Below are 12,125 nucleotides of genomic sequence, written 5' to 3' on the forward strand. Positions count from 1 at the left end.
CTCGCCAAGGCTTCTTCGACAGCACCTCCCAAACCCACAACCTCTACCACCCAGAAGGACAAGGGCAGCAGGCACATGGGAACAACACCACCTGCACGTTCCCCTCCAAGTCACACACCATCCCAACTTGGAAATATATCGCTGTTCCTTCATTGTCGCTGGGTCAAAATCCTGGAACTCCTAACACTGTGGGAGAACCTTCATCACATGGACTGCAGCAGTTCAAGAAGGAGGCTCTCCACCACCTTCTCAAAGGCAATTAGGGATGGGCAATAAATGCTGGCCTTGCCAGCGACACCCACATCCCATGAACAAATAGAAAAAAAATAAGAATAATTCCAACACAAACCCTTGTGGAGCACCAATCGTCACATCTTTCCAATCTGAGAAACTTCATTTTATCCCTACACTTTGCTTCTGACCTCTAACTAAATCTCTATCCATGTGGTGACATTTCCCTTAATTCCATTGCCATCCATATTAGGGAATTGGTGAGGCAGGATTCTGAATTTGTCAGCAGTCGTACACACATAATCAGCCAAATCAAATTTCCTAGGCTCTTGGGGATAACCCCAATCAGTTACTCCTGGGAGAGTCTCTGTGACTGATAAAATGTAGCTATGATTTTCAGGAATTTCCCAGTGGCTGAATGAGCTGATTTTATCAGCACACTGCTGTTAACTAAAGAGTCCTAATCCATAGGAACATAGAAACAGGGGTAGGCCATTCAGCCCTTTCAGCCTGTTCCGCCATTCAATGAGATCGTGGCTGATCTGTATCCTAACTCCATCCACCCACTTTGACTCCATATCCTTTAACATTTTTGGCTAGGAGTCCTAGACTCTTCCACCAGCAGAAAAAGTTTCTCTCTCTCTCTACCCGATCAATTCCTTTCAAAATCCTAAAAAACTCAATCAAGTTCCCCTTAACCTTCTTTATTCCTGGGAATACAAGCCTAGTCTGTGTAATCTCTCCTCATAATCTAACCCTTGGAGCCCTGGTAACATTCTGGTGAATCTGCAATGCACTCTTTCAATGGCTAAAATATCCTTTCTAAGGTGTAGTGCCCAGAACTGTACACTGTACTCCAGATGTTGTCTAAGCAGGGCTTTGTATGGCTGTGGCAAAACATCTTAGCCTTTATAATTAGAAAGCTAGGATATAAAGGGGAACATTCCATTAGTTGTTTTGATTATTTTTTGTACCTGACTACTACATTTTAGTGATCTATGTACATGGACCCTTAAGTCTTTTTGGACTTCCATTGTTCCTAGCTTTTCACCATTTAAAAAATACTCAGATCTATCGTTTTTTGATCCAAAATGGATGACCTCACACTTACCTGTGTTGGAATCCATCTGTCACAGTTTTGCCCACTCACTTAATCTATCAACGTCTCTTTGTAACTTCATGCTCACGTTTACATTATGCCATTAATCTTTGTGTCATCGACAAACTTGGATATATGGCTCTCTATTGTGTTACCCAAGTCATTAATAAATAGTGAATAGTTGATGCCCCAGCAGACCCTTGAGGGACACCAGTAGTCACTTCCTTCCAATTCGAGTACATACCCATCATCCCTGCTCTCTACCTTCTACCGCCTAACCAATCTCCTAACCAGGTCAATAATTTGCCTTCAATTCCACAAGCTTTAATTTTACCCAACAGTCTCATATGTGGAACCTTATCGAATGCCTTCTGGAAGTCCATATAAACTACATCCATAGATATTCCCCTGTCTACTACTTTAGTTACTTCCTCAAAAATTTCAATTGGGTTTGTTAGACATGACCTACCCTTTACAAATCCATGTTGGCTCTCTCTAATCAGCTCAAATTTCTCTAAGTGCTCAGTCACGCGATCCTTAATTATAGATTCCAATAACTTCCCCACAACAAATGTTAGACTAAGATTTATAATTTCCTGGTTTCTCTTTCTCACCCTTCTTGAACAATGGAGTTGCATTTGCAATTTTCCAATCTAAAAGGGACAATTCCTGAATCAAGAGGGTTTTGGAAGATTATGGCTAAAGCATCCGCAATTTCCTCACCTACTTCCTTTAAAACCCTGGAGTGGAAACCGTCAGATCCTGGAAATATCAGCCTTTAGTGCCATTATTTTTTTTAATACTGTTTTCTTCCTTATGTCAACTTTAATGAGTTCCAGTCCTTGATTCACTATTAGTTTCCCTGGAATGTGGGGTATATTATCCTCTCCCTCTACTGAGAAGACTAACACAAGGTCATTATTCAACAAGTCTGCCATTTTCTTACTTTCATTTGCAATATTACCCACATCTGTTTTTAAAGAGCCCACATTACCCTTGACTACCCTTTTTCTTCTAATATAATCGTAAAACTTTTTGTGTTAATCTTGATATCCCTCACAAGCTTCTTTTTGCATTCCCTTTTTGCTGCTCTTACTATCTTTTTGTCTTCCTTTGCTGTTCTTTACCAGTCCCCTGGATCTACACTATTCTTTGCACTTTTGTATGCTCTTTTCTTTTGTTTTATGTTATCTCTCACCTCTTTTGTCCACCATGGCTGTTCTATTTGGCAAGTACTGGTCCAGTATTAAGCTAAATTCTTTTTTGAACACCTCCCACTGTTCATCAGTAGTTTTACCCGATTACAATTTTGACCAGTCTCTGTCTCATCCCATTAAAGTTAGCCTTACCAAAATCTAGAATCTTAGTAACCGTGTTAAGTTTCCCCTTTTCAAACCTAACATTGAATTCGATCATATCCACCACTTTCTTCCAATACCCTGTAAATTTACTGTAAGTATAATGTGGATAAATTTACTATAAGTATAATGTGGGTAAATTTACTATAAGTATAATGTGGGTAAATTTACTATAAGTATAATGTGGGTAAATTTACTATAAGTATAATGTGGGTAAATTTACTATAAGTATGTGAGCCAACAGTTTAGCCTATTAGAGACTTGAATTTGGATTTGGGATAAATGGAATTGAGTTTTTATTTTCTGGACTTGTCCCTACAAAATATTGCAGCAATATGAACAATTCAAAAGGGCCCCAGTAGTAGTTCTCACTTTGGGCCCTGTAAACCCTAAGACCACCTCAAAAAACTAGTATCTAAATCAAATTGCTCACTGAAAGAGGGACTCCTATACAACAGTCCACCAATTTCACCATTAGAAAATCAGTTCTAAATAATTGTGATCATTATTAGGTTTCTTTAATTTTTGGTGACTTTTGAGAAATATTTGACTATTTTGATGACAGACTTGCAATAGTAGTTACTGTACCAGTTGCAATGCTAACCTCAGACACACAATTAATTTAAATGTATTGCTGTGTGTGCTTTGTATTCATCGTGCTGCCATTTAACCCCGCAGTGCAGGGTAGACCAATATCTGAGTCAGCAGGCCGACAGTCCTCCTGAAGAGAGCTGATGGTTCGCCGCAGGCTAACAGGATGCACACCGGGCACTGCGCCGCTGGCCGGGTGAACCCTCGGCAGTGCTGGGGAGGGAGGGAGGGAGGGAGGGAGGGAGGGGGTACCTGCGCCTGAGCTCTCTGGGCATGGGGAGCGGGGGGGCATGGGGGTAGGGGGTGCGGGGGGGCATGGGGGTAGGGGGTGCGGGGGGGCATGGGGGTAGGGGTGCGGGGGGGCATGGGGGTAGGGGTGCGGGGGGGCATGGGGGTAGGGGGTGCGGGGGGGCATGGGGGTAGGGGGTGCGGGGGGGCATGGGGGTAGGGGGTGCGGGGGGCATGGGGGTAGGGGGTGCGGGGGGGCATGGGGGTAGGGGGTGCGGGGGGGCATGGGGGTAGGGGTGTGCGGGGGGGCATGGGGGTAGGGGGTGCGGGGGGGCATGGGGGGTAGGGGGTGCAGGGGGAGGGTGCGGGGGGGGCCATGGGGGGTAGGGGTGCGGGGGGGGGCATGGGGAGCATGGGGGGGGGGCATGGGGGAGCGGGGGGGGGGGGGCAATGGGGAGCTGGGGGGGGGGGGGCATGGGGAGCGGGGGGGGGGGGCATGCGGGGGAGCGGGGGGGGGGGGGTGACCTCCCACAGAGCAAAATAGGAACCCCACCGGTGGACTGGAGACTCAGGAGTGATAGGTTCCCGTGGGTCAGACACCCGCTGACCGAAGAAATGTGCCCCCGCCCCCCGCGAGCACTTTGACTGACGCTATGAGGCGGGCTCGGATACCCACCTGAGGTCAGGGTCAGAGTCGGGCACCGCCGATTCACACGGACCTCCTGTTTCTGCGCTGTGTTAAAGGCTGATTTAAAGTTTACTCACAACGTACCGCAGTCTGCCTCGGCCTGGCGTTAGCCCCCCCCCGGGTCGGCTCTCTCTCGGTTTAGCCCCCCCCCGGGTCGGCTCTCTCTCGGTTTAGCCCCCCCCCGGGTCGGCCCTCTCTCGGTTTAGCCCCCCCCCCGGGTCGGCTCTCTCTCGGTTTAGCCCCCCCCCGGGTCGGCTCTCTCTCGGTTTAGCCCCCCCCCGGGTCGGCTCTCTCTCGGTTTAGCCCCCCCCCGGGTCGGCTCTCTCTCGGTTTAGCCCCCCCCCCGGGTCGGCTCTCTCTCGGTTTAGCCCCCCCCCCGGGTCGGCTCTCTCTCGGTTTAGCCCCCCCCCGGGTCGGCTCTCTCTCGGTTTAGCCCCCCCCCCGGGTCGGCCCTCTCTCGGTTTAGCCCCCCCCCCGGGTCGGCTCCTCTCTCGGTTTAGCCCCCCCCCCGGGTCGGCCCTCTCTCGGTTTAGCCCCCCCCCGGGTCGGCTCTCTCTCGGTTTAGCCCCCCCCCCGGGTCGGCTCTCTCTCGGTTTAGCCCCCCCCCCGGGTCGGCCCTCTCTCGGTTTAGCCCCCCCCCCCCGGGTCGGCCCTCTCTCGGTTTAGCCCCCCCCCGGTCGGCCCTCTCTCGGTTTAGCCCCCCCCCCCCCGGGTCGGCCCTCTCTCGGTTTAGCCCCCCCCCGGGTCGGCCCTCTCTCGGTTTAGCCCCCCCCGGGTCGGCCCTCTCTCGGTTTAGCCCCCCCCCCCCCCCCGGGTCGGCCCTCTCTCGGTTTAGCCCCCCCCCCCGGGTCGGCCCTCTCTCGGTTTAGCCCCCCCCCGGTCGGCTCTCTCTCGGTTTAGCCCCCCCCGGGTCGGCTCTCTCTCGGTTTAGCCCCCCCCGGTCGGCCCTCTCTCGGTTTTACTCCTCTCTCTCTCTCTCGGTTTAGCCCCCCCCCCCCGGCCGGCTCTCTCTCGGTTTTACTCCTCTCTCTCTCTCTCCTTCTCTCCCTCTTGTTTGCCGTTTCTCGGCAACGGACGCGACTCGGAACCTTCCCAGCGCGCACCGCGCCGGGCCTAAGGGATTATTCCCACAAGACACCGCGGCAAGAACGCTGACGCAGGGCCGGTATCGGCGCTGGGTCTTTTGTGACGCAGGGCCGGTATCGGCGCTGGGTCTTTGTGTGACGGAAGGCCGGTATCGGCGCTGGGTCTTTTGTGACGCAGGGCCGGTATCGGCGCTGGGTCTTTAGTGACGGAAGGCCGGTATCGGCGCTGGGTCTTTAGTGACGGAAGGCCGGTATCGGCGCTGGGTCTTTTGTGACGCAGGGCCGGTATCGGCGCTGGGTCTTTAGTGACGGAAGGCCGGTATCGGCGCTGGGTCTTTAGTGACGGAAGGCCGGTATCGGCGCTGGGTCTTTTGTGACGCAGGGCCGGTATCAGCGCTGGGTCTTTGTGTGACGGAAGGCCGGTATCGGCGCTGGGTCTTTAGTGACGCAAGGCCGGTATCAGCGCTGGGTCTTTGTGTGACGGAAGGCCGGTATCGGCGCTGGGTCTTTAGTGACGCAAGGCCGGTATCGGCGCTGGGTCTTTTGTGACGCAAGGCCGGTATCGGCGCTGGGTCTTTAGTGACGCAAGGCCGGTATCAGCGCTGGGTCTTTAGTGACGCAAGGCCGGTATCAGCGCTGGGTCTTTAGTGACGCAAGGCTGGTATCGGCGCTGGGTCTTTTGTGACGCAAGCCTGGTATCAGCGCTGGGTCTTTTGTGACGCAAGGCTGGTATCAGCGCTGGGTCTTTAGTGACGCAGGGCCGGTATCGACGCTGGGTCTTTTGTGACGGAAGGCTGGTATCGGCGCTGGGTCTTTTGTGACGGAAGGCCGGTATCGGCGCTGGGTCTTTAGTGACGCAAGGCTGGTATCGGCGCTGGGTCTTTTGTGACGCAAGGCTGGTATCGGCGCTGGGTCTTTTGTGACGGAAGGCTGGTATCGGCGCTGGGTCTTTAGTGACGCAAGGCTGGTATCGGCGCTGGGTCTTTAGTGACGCAAGGCTGGTATCGGCGCTGGGTCTTTAGTGACGCAAGGCTGGTATCGGCGCTGGGTCTTTTGTGACGGAAGGCCGGTATCGGCGCTGGGTCTTTAGTGACGCAAGGCCGGTATCGGCGCTGGGTCTTTTGTGACGCAGGGCCGGTATCGGCGCTGGGTCTTTAGTGACGGAAGGCCGGTAACGGCGCTGGGTCTTTAGTGACGCAAGGCTGGTATCGGCGCTGGGTCTTTTGTGACGCAAGGCTGGTATCGGCGCTGGGTCTTTTGTGACGCAAGGCTGGTATCAGCGCTGGGTCTTTAGTGACGCAGGGCCGGTATCGACGCTGGGTCTTTTGTGACGGAAGGCTGGTATCGGCGCTGGGTCTTTTGTGACGCAAGGCTGGTATCGGCGCTGGGTCTTTTGTGACGGAAGGCTGGTATCGGCGCTGGGTCTTTAGTGACGCAAGGCTGGTATCGGCGCTGGGTCTTTAGTGACGCAAGGCTGGTATCGGCGCTGGGTCTTTAGTGACGCAAGGCTGGTATCGGCGCTGGGTCTTTTGTGACGGAAGGCCGGTATCGGCGCTGGGTCTTTAGTGACGCAAGGCTGGTATCGGCGCTGGGTCTTTTGTGACGCAGGGCCGGTATCGGCGCTGGGTCTTTAGTGACGGAAGGCCGGTAACGGCGCTGGGTCTTTAGTGACGCAAGGCTGGTATCGGCGCTGGGTCTTTTGTGACGCAAGGCTGGTATCGGCGCTGGGTCTTTTGTGACGCAAGGCTGGTATCGGCGCTGGGTCTTTTGTGACGCAAGGCTGGTATCGGCGCTGGGTCTTTTGTGACGCAAGGCTGGTATCGGCGCTGGGTCTTTAGTGACGCAAGGCTGGTATCGGCGCTGGGTCTTTTGTGACGCAAGGCCGGTATCGGCGCTGGGTCTTTTGTGACGGAAGGCTGGTATCGGCGCTGGGTCTTTAGTGACGCAAGGCTGGTATCGGCGCTGGGTCTTTTGTGACGCAAGGCTGGTATCGGCGCTGGGTCTTTTGTGACGCAAGGCTGGTATCGGCGCTGGGTCTTTTGTGACGCAAGGCTGGTATCGGCGCTGGGTCTTTTGTGACGCAGGGCCGGTATCGGCGCTGGGTCTTTTGTGACGCAAGGCTGGTATCGGCGCTGGGTCTTTTGTGACGCAAGGCTGGTATCGGCGCTGGGTCTTTTGTGACGGAAGGCCGGTATCGGCGCTGGGTCTTTTGTGACGCAGGGCCGGTATCAGCGCTGGGTCTTTTGTGACGGAAGGCCGGTATCAGCGCTGGGTCTTTTGTGACGCAGGGCCGGTATCAGCGCTGGGTCTTTTGTGACGGAAGGCCGGTATCAGCGCTGGGTCTTTTGTGACGGAAGGCCGGTATCAGCGCTGGGTCTTTTGTGACGCAGGGCCGGTATCAGCGCTGGGTCTTTTGTGACGCAGGGCCGGTATCAGCGCTGGGTCTTTTGTGACGGAAGGCCGGTATCAGCGCTGGGTCTTTTGTGACGCAGGGCCGGTATCAGCGCTGGGTCTTTTGTGACAGAAGGCCGGTATCAGCGCTGGGTCTATGTGTGACGGAAGGCCGGTATCAGTGCTGGGTCTTTTGTGACAGAAGGCCGGTATCAGCGCTGGGTCTTTTGTGACGGAAGGCCGGTATCAGCGCTGGGTCTTTTGTGACAGAAGGCCGGTATCAGCGCTGGGTCTTTTGTGACGGAAGGCCGGTATCAGCGCTGGGTCTTTTGTGACGGAAGGCCGGTATCAGCGCTGGGTCTTTTGTGACGCAGGGCCGGTATCATCGCTGGGTCTTTTGTGACGGAAGGCCGGTATCAGCGCTGGGTCTTTTGTGACGCAGGGCCGGTATCAGCGCTGGGTCTTTTGTGACGCAGGGCCGGTATCAGCGCTGGGTCTTTTGTGACGCAGGGCCGGTATCAGCGCTGGGTCTTTTGTGACGCAGGGCCGGTATCAGCGCTGGGTCTTTTGTGACGCAGGGCCTGTATCAGCGCTGGGCCTTCTTTCCCCTGCTATTCGCCCATTGTGAGAGTGTGATGTGACGATATCGTGCCATTGTGACCGCTCCAATAACAGAATGACCACGTGGTGCGCGGGCTGGGGTGGAGAAGGCAAGTTTTCAACTCAAGTTGGAAATTAAAATAGTGGAGGATTAGGGCATGATGGAAGTTCTGGGTGATTTATTTTTGCTTTGGTTTTCATAGTGGAGTATAATGCTGTACCAGATGTATAAGGAAGTCGAGGTTAATGAGGTGGACTAACTTCCAGGGACCAATAACGATGTAATGTTGAGTAGGTTGCACATTCCATCTAAACTAAAACATTGCAAACTCCAGTGTCACGTGTAATCGGTGGGAAAATCCATTTTGAAAGTGCCAACATTTACCTGTAGTACCTAAATAGCATTTACTGTGTCACAACCTGGAGAAGTACAGAGTTTTAGCAACAAGTCCAGTATACAGACACTGGTTTTTAGATAAAGCTTTTGCATTGAATTTTGTTCACAATCTGCTCATTTTGGTAAGTGTTACAGTAATTTAAAAATTGTTACTCTGACCCACATGAAATGTAGAAATTACTTCAAAAAAAATAGCAGATGCTGCAGTGAGCCAATAGCCGGACAGTACCTTAATCCCTGTTAAATCCTAGCATACTCGAGTAAACATTCCCTCTCCACCAAAAACACGTCAGTGAAGTAAATCGGTAAACTCTAATTATATATTCGTTCAGTGTGCATCTCTCGCAGAATGACCAAGCAAATGGAATCTTTTTCAGGTATGGACAGGAAAGTTGGAGCCCCTGCCCCCGAGCACAAAATTGGTCTATGCAGAGCAACAAGACATCTCTGCCCTGCTCCCAGCCCCCATTCCGTTGTACACAAACTGCGGCTCATAGTGCATTAAACGTGTGCCACCCCTGCAAAGTAAGCAGAAAGTTGGGTTCAGGAGTGCAGTGGATCTGCCGAAAGCCCCACCCAAGTGAACACAACATTATGGTTGGCAACACCACTCAGCCTCCACCCTCCCTGCCCATCTTCCTCATCCTTGTCTTCTCCCCCTCCCTCACCTGAGTCCAATCATTTCCCCCTCCCTCTTAACCTTGCTTGACCTAAATATTTCCCTTGAATCTTCACTTCCTATTTGCAACATCACAGAACTAGTAAACAGAAAAATTGTAATAAAGCTTGGCAACTCTCCAACCCACGTGGTTTGCACCCATGAGTATCAGAAGATTGGAAGGTAGCAAACTTTGAATGTTTATTCAAAAAAAGAGGGAATTACAACTAAGTACCTACCAGCCAATGTGTTGTTCATATGTAGTGCAAAAATTGCTAGACTCCATCATCAGGGACAATAAGTAGGCACTTTTAAGCTAATTAGGAAGAGTTAGCAATATTTTGTGAAAGGTAAGTCATATCTAACTAACCCGATAGGGTTCTTCGACAGTCACTGAGGTAGTGGATAGATGAGGATCAATGGATGTTGTTCCTATAGACTTTCAGAAAGATAAGGTTCCACACAAGAGATTGGTAGCTAAAATTAAGGCACATGGAATTGGAAAAGGCTTTGTGACAAGGGAAGGAAACCAGTTGATGCCCTTGTCCCCATTAAAACTATTATTCTCTCTCTCACCCAGGTCATTCCCCCTGGTACAGCCCCCATCTCCGCTCCTTTAAGTCCAAGGGACGCAGACTTGAACGTTTATGGCAGACAACTGGTTGAGCCATTCATCGCCAGATCTGGCTGGACCACATAAAGCACTATCGGGTCCTGCTCTCCTCTGCCAAAACTGCTCACTACTCCAAGATCATCCTGAAATGCAAAGATAACCCCCGGCTTCTCTTCACTACAAACCGTCTTCTTAAACCCCTCTCCCCTGCCCCTTTTACCCTCACCTCCAACGACAAGTGCGAGGAGCTAATGGACTTCTTTGTCACTAAGATTGAGACCATCTGTTCAGCTGCCTCTGCCATTTCTCTCCTTTCCCCTAGCCCACCAACCCAAACTTCCCCTAAGGCTCCCCCCTGCTCTAGCCCTGAACTTGCATGTTAATCTAGTTTCTCTCCTATCTCCCCTCATGCCTATGCTGAGCTCATCTTGTCCAGGAGACCCACCTCCTGAGTGGGGTTCAAAGCCCCTTTGACAAAGGACATTTGAAGGAAAGGGCTATCTGAACCACTTTTAAACAAAGACATTTGAAAACCTGCAAACACAGTAATGTGATAAACTGTGTCCTCGCAAATCCTGTTTTTCCCTCAGTGATGTTGATGGCATTGAGAAGTATGAGTTTCAGGATCGAAGACATTTTACTGCGAATAGATATCTAGATTATTAAATAGATAAGCTAGACGGTTAATATTGAGTTTAAAGCATTGTCAGGCTTTCAAAACACATCAGCTTTTGGAAACACAAGTTTTTCAACACAGCAGGAGGTGGTGTAAGAAAAGGCAACAAGGGCATACATCAAAGGCTTTGGATCGGGAAAGCAATGATAGGCGTGAACAATGCACGGGCTTCTCATTCCTATCTGGTAATCTGTTCAAAGAACTGGGATTTGTAAAACGTCAAATAGTATTGCACCCAGCATATGGTCAAATGGTATAAGGAATGGATTTGAACCCACTGAAGCAATCAAAATTGGAGACAACAGGACCATTAAGAATGTCTCGGCATAGAAATGAAAGGGGTTATCTCTACATGAAAGGCCATAAACAGAGATAGTAAAGGGGCCTTTTACATTCCATGGTTCGAGCACATGGTCTTTTCTATGTCAAAAGGGTCTCTGATCACATGATCAAAGCCTAACTGTCAATCATTGAGGTATGTTAATGATTGAGGCATAGCAACAGAGAGTGATTGGACAAAAAGTATGACCCTCCCTAATCCTATGTCCTATTGATAAAAAAAATATAAAAAGACTTTGAGAGAAGAACAGGTCCTCTCTTCTCCTCTCTTCTCTCCACCACCCGGCAGTCACAAGGAATGCTCACTGCAGTTGAACATCACGCAAGAAGAAAAGGACCTTGAGTTCTGAAGAGCTGATCAACCTTCAGGCCCGATGCGTAAAATCCTTGTTCTAAAGGTTGTATATGTATTAATGATTTGCCTGAAGTGTGTATGAATTGTTAAGTCATTATATAATAACATTGCGAATTATTAAGTGTATAGCAGGATTTTATAAAGGAAAGTCATATGGATGGTTTGATTTTGCTTCATGAATGCTTGTATGAATGATAACATCATTAAATAATTATTTCTGATTAACGAAACTACTGTGAGTGAGGGTGACTTTCTTTGCTTGACTATTCATCCAGTGTCCAAGAATCACACAAAATAAGGAATTCTCTACACCTACTCTCTCGACCCTATTCCCACCAAACTGCTGACCACCCAACGTCCCTTCCTGGCCCTCATGTTAGCTGATATTGTTAACAGTTCCCTCTCCTCGGAGGCTGTCCTCTTCCCTTCAAATCTGCAATCATCAGCTCCTTCTCAAAAAAACACCCTTGACCCCTCTATCCTCGCAAACTACCGCCCATCTCCAGCCTCCCTTTCCTCTCCAAAGTCCTTGAAGATGTTGTCGCCTCCCAAATCCGTCCCACCTTTCCCGCAACTCCATGTTTGAACCCCTCCAATCAGGTTTCCGCTCCGTACTGAAACAGCCCTTACCAAAGTCACAAATGACAACCTATGTGACTGTGACCGTGATAAACTATCCTTCCTCATCCTTCTTGACCTGTTTGCAGCCTTTGACACGGTTGACCATACAATCCTCCTCCAACACCTCCCCTCCATTGTCTAGCTGGGTGGGACTGCCCTCGCCTGATTCCATTCCTATATATCAGTAGTAGCTAG

At 50.8% G+C, this 12,125-nt stretch overlaps 1 protein-coding gene and 1 long non-coding RNA gene across 2 annotated transcripts in view; one reads left to right on the plus strand and one right to left on the minus strand.

Annotated features, from left to right (window-relative positions):
- dnah6 (dynein, axonemal, heavy chain 6) overlaps positions 1-4,332 on the minus strand; it is a 475,651-nt gene extending 471,319 nt beyond the window's left edge. Inside the window, exon 1 of the mRNA XM_067983622.1 lies at positions 4,184-4,332. The gene's annotated coding sequence lies outside the window, so the exon portion shown is untranslated. The remainder of the gene's footprint in view (positions 1-4,183) is intronic.
- Positions 4,333-7,496: 3,164 nt separating this feature from the next.
- Positions 7,497-11,165, plus strand: LOC137321273 (uncharacterized). Its single transcript, XR_010962766.1, has 2 exons — positions 7,497-8,790; positions 9,907-11,165. It is a non-coding gene; the product is annotated as an uncharacterized lncRNA (long non-coding RNA).
- The last annotated feature ends 960 nt before the right edge of the window (positions 11,166-12,125 follow it).

This window comes from Heptranchias perlo, chromosome 4, assembly GCF_035084215.1.
Source record: "Heptranchias perlo isolate sHepPer1 chromosome 4, sHepPer1.hap1, whole genome shotgun sequence".
Taxonomy (NCBI): Eukaryota; Metazoa; Chordata; class Chondrichthyes; order Hexanchiformes; family Hexanchidae; genus Heptranchias; species Heptranchias perlo.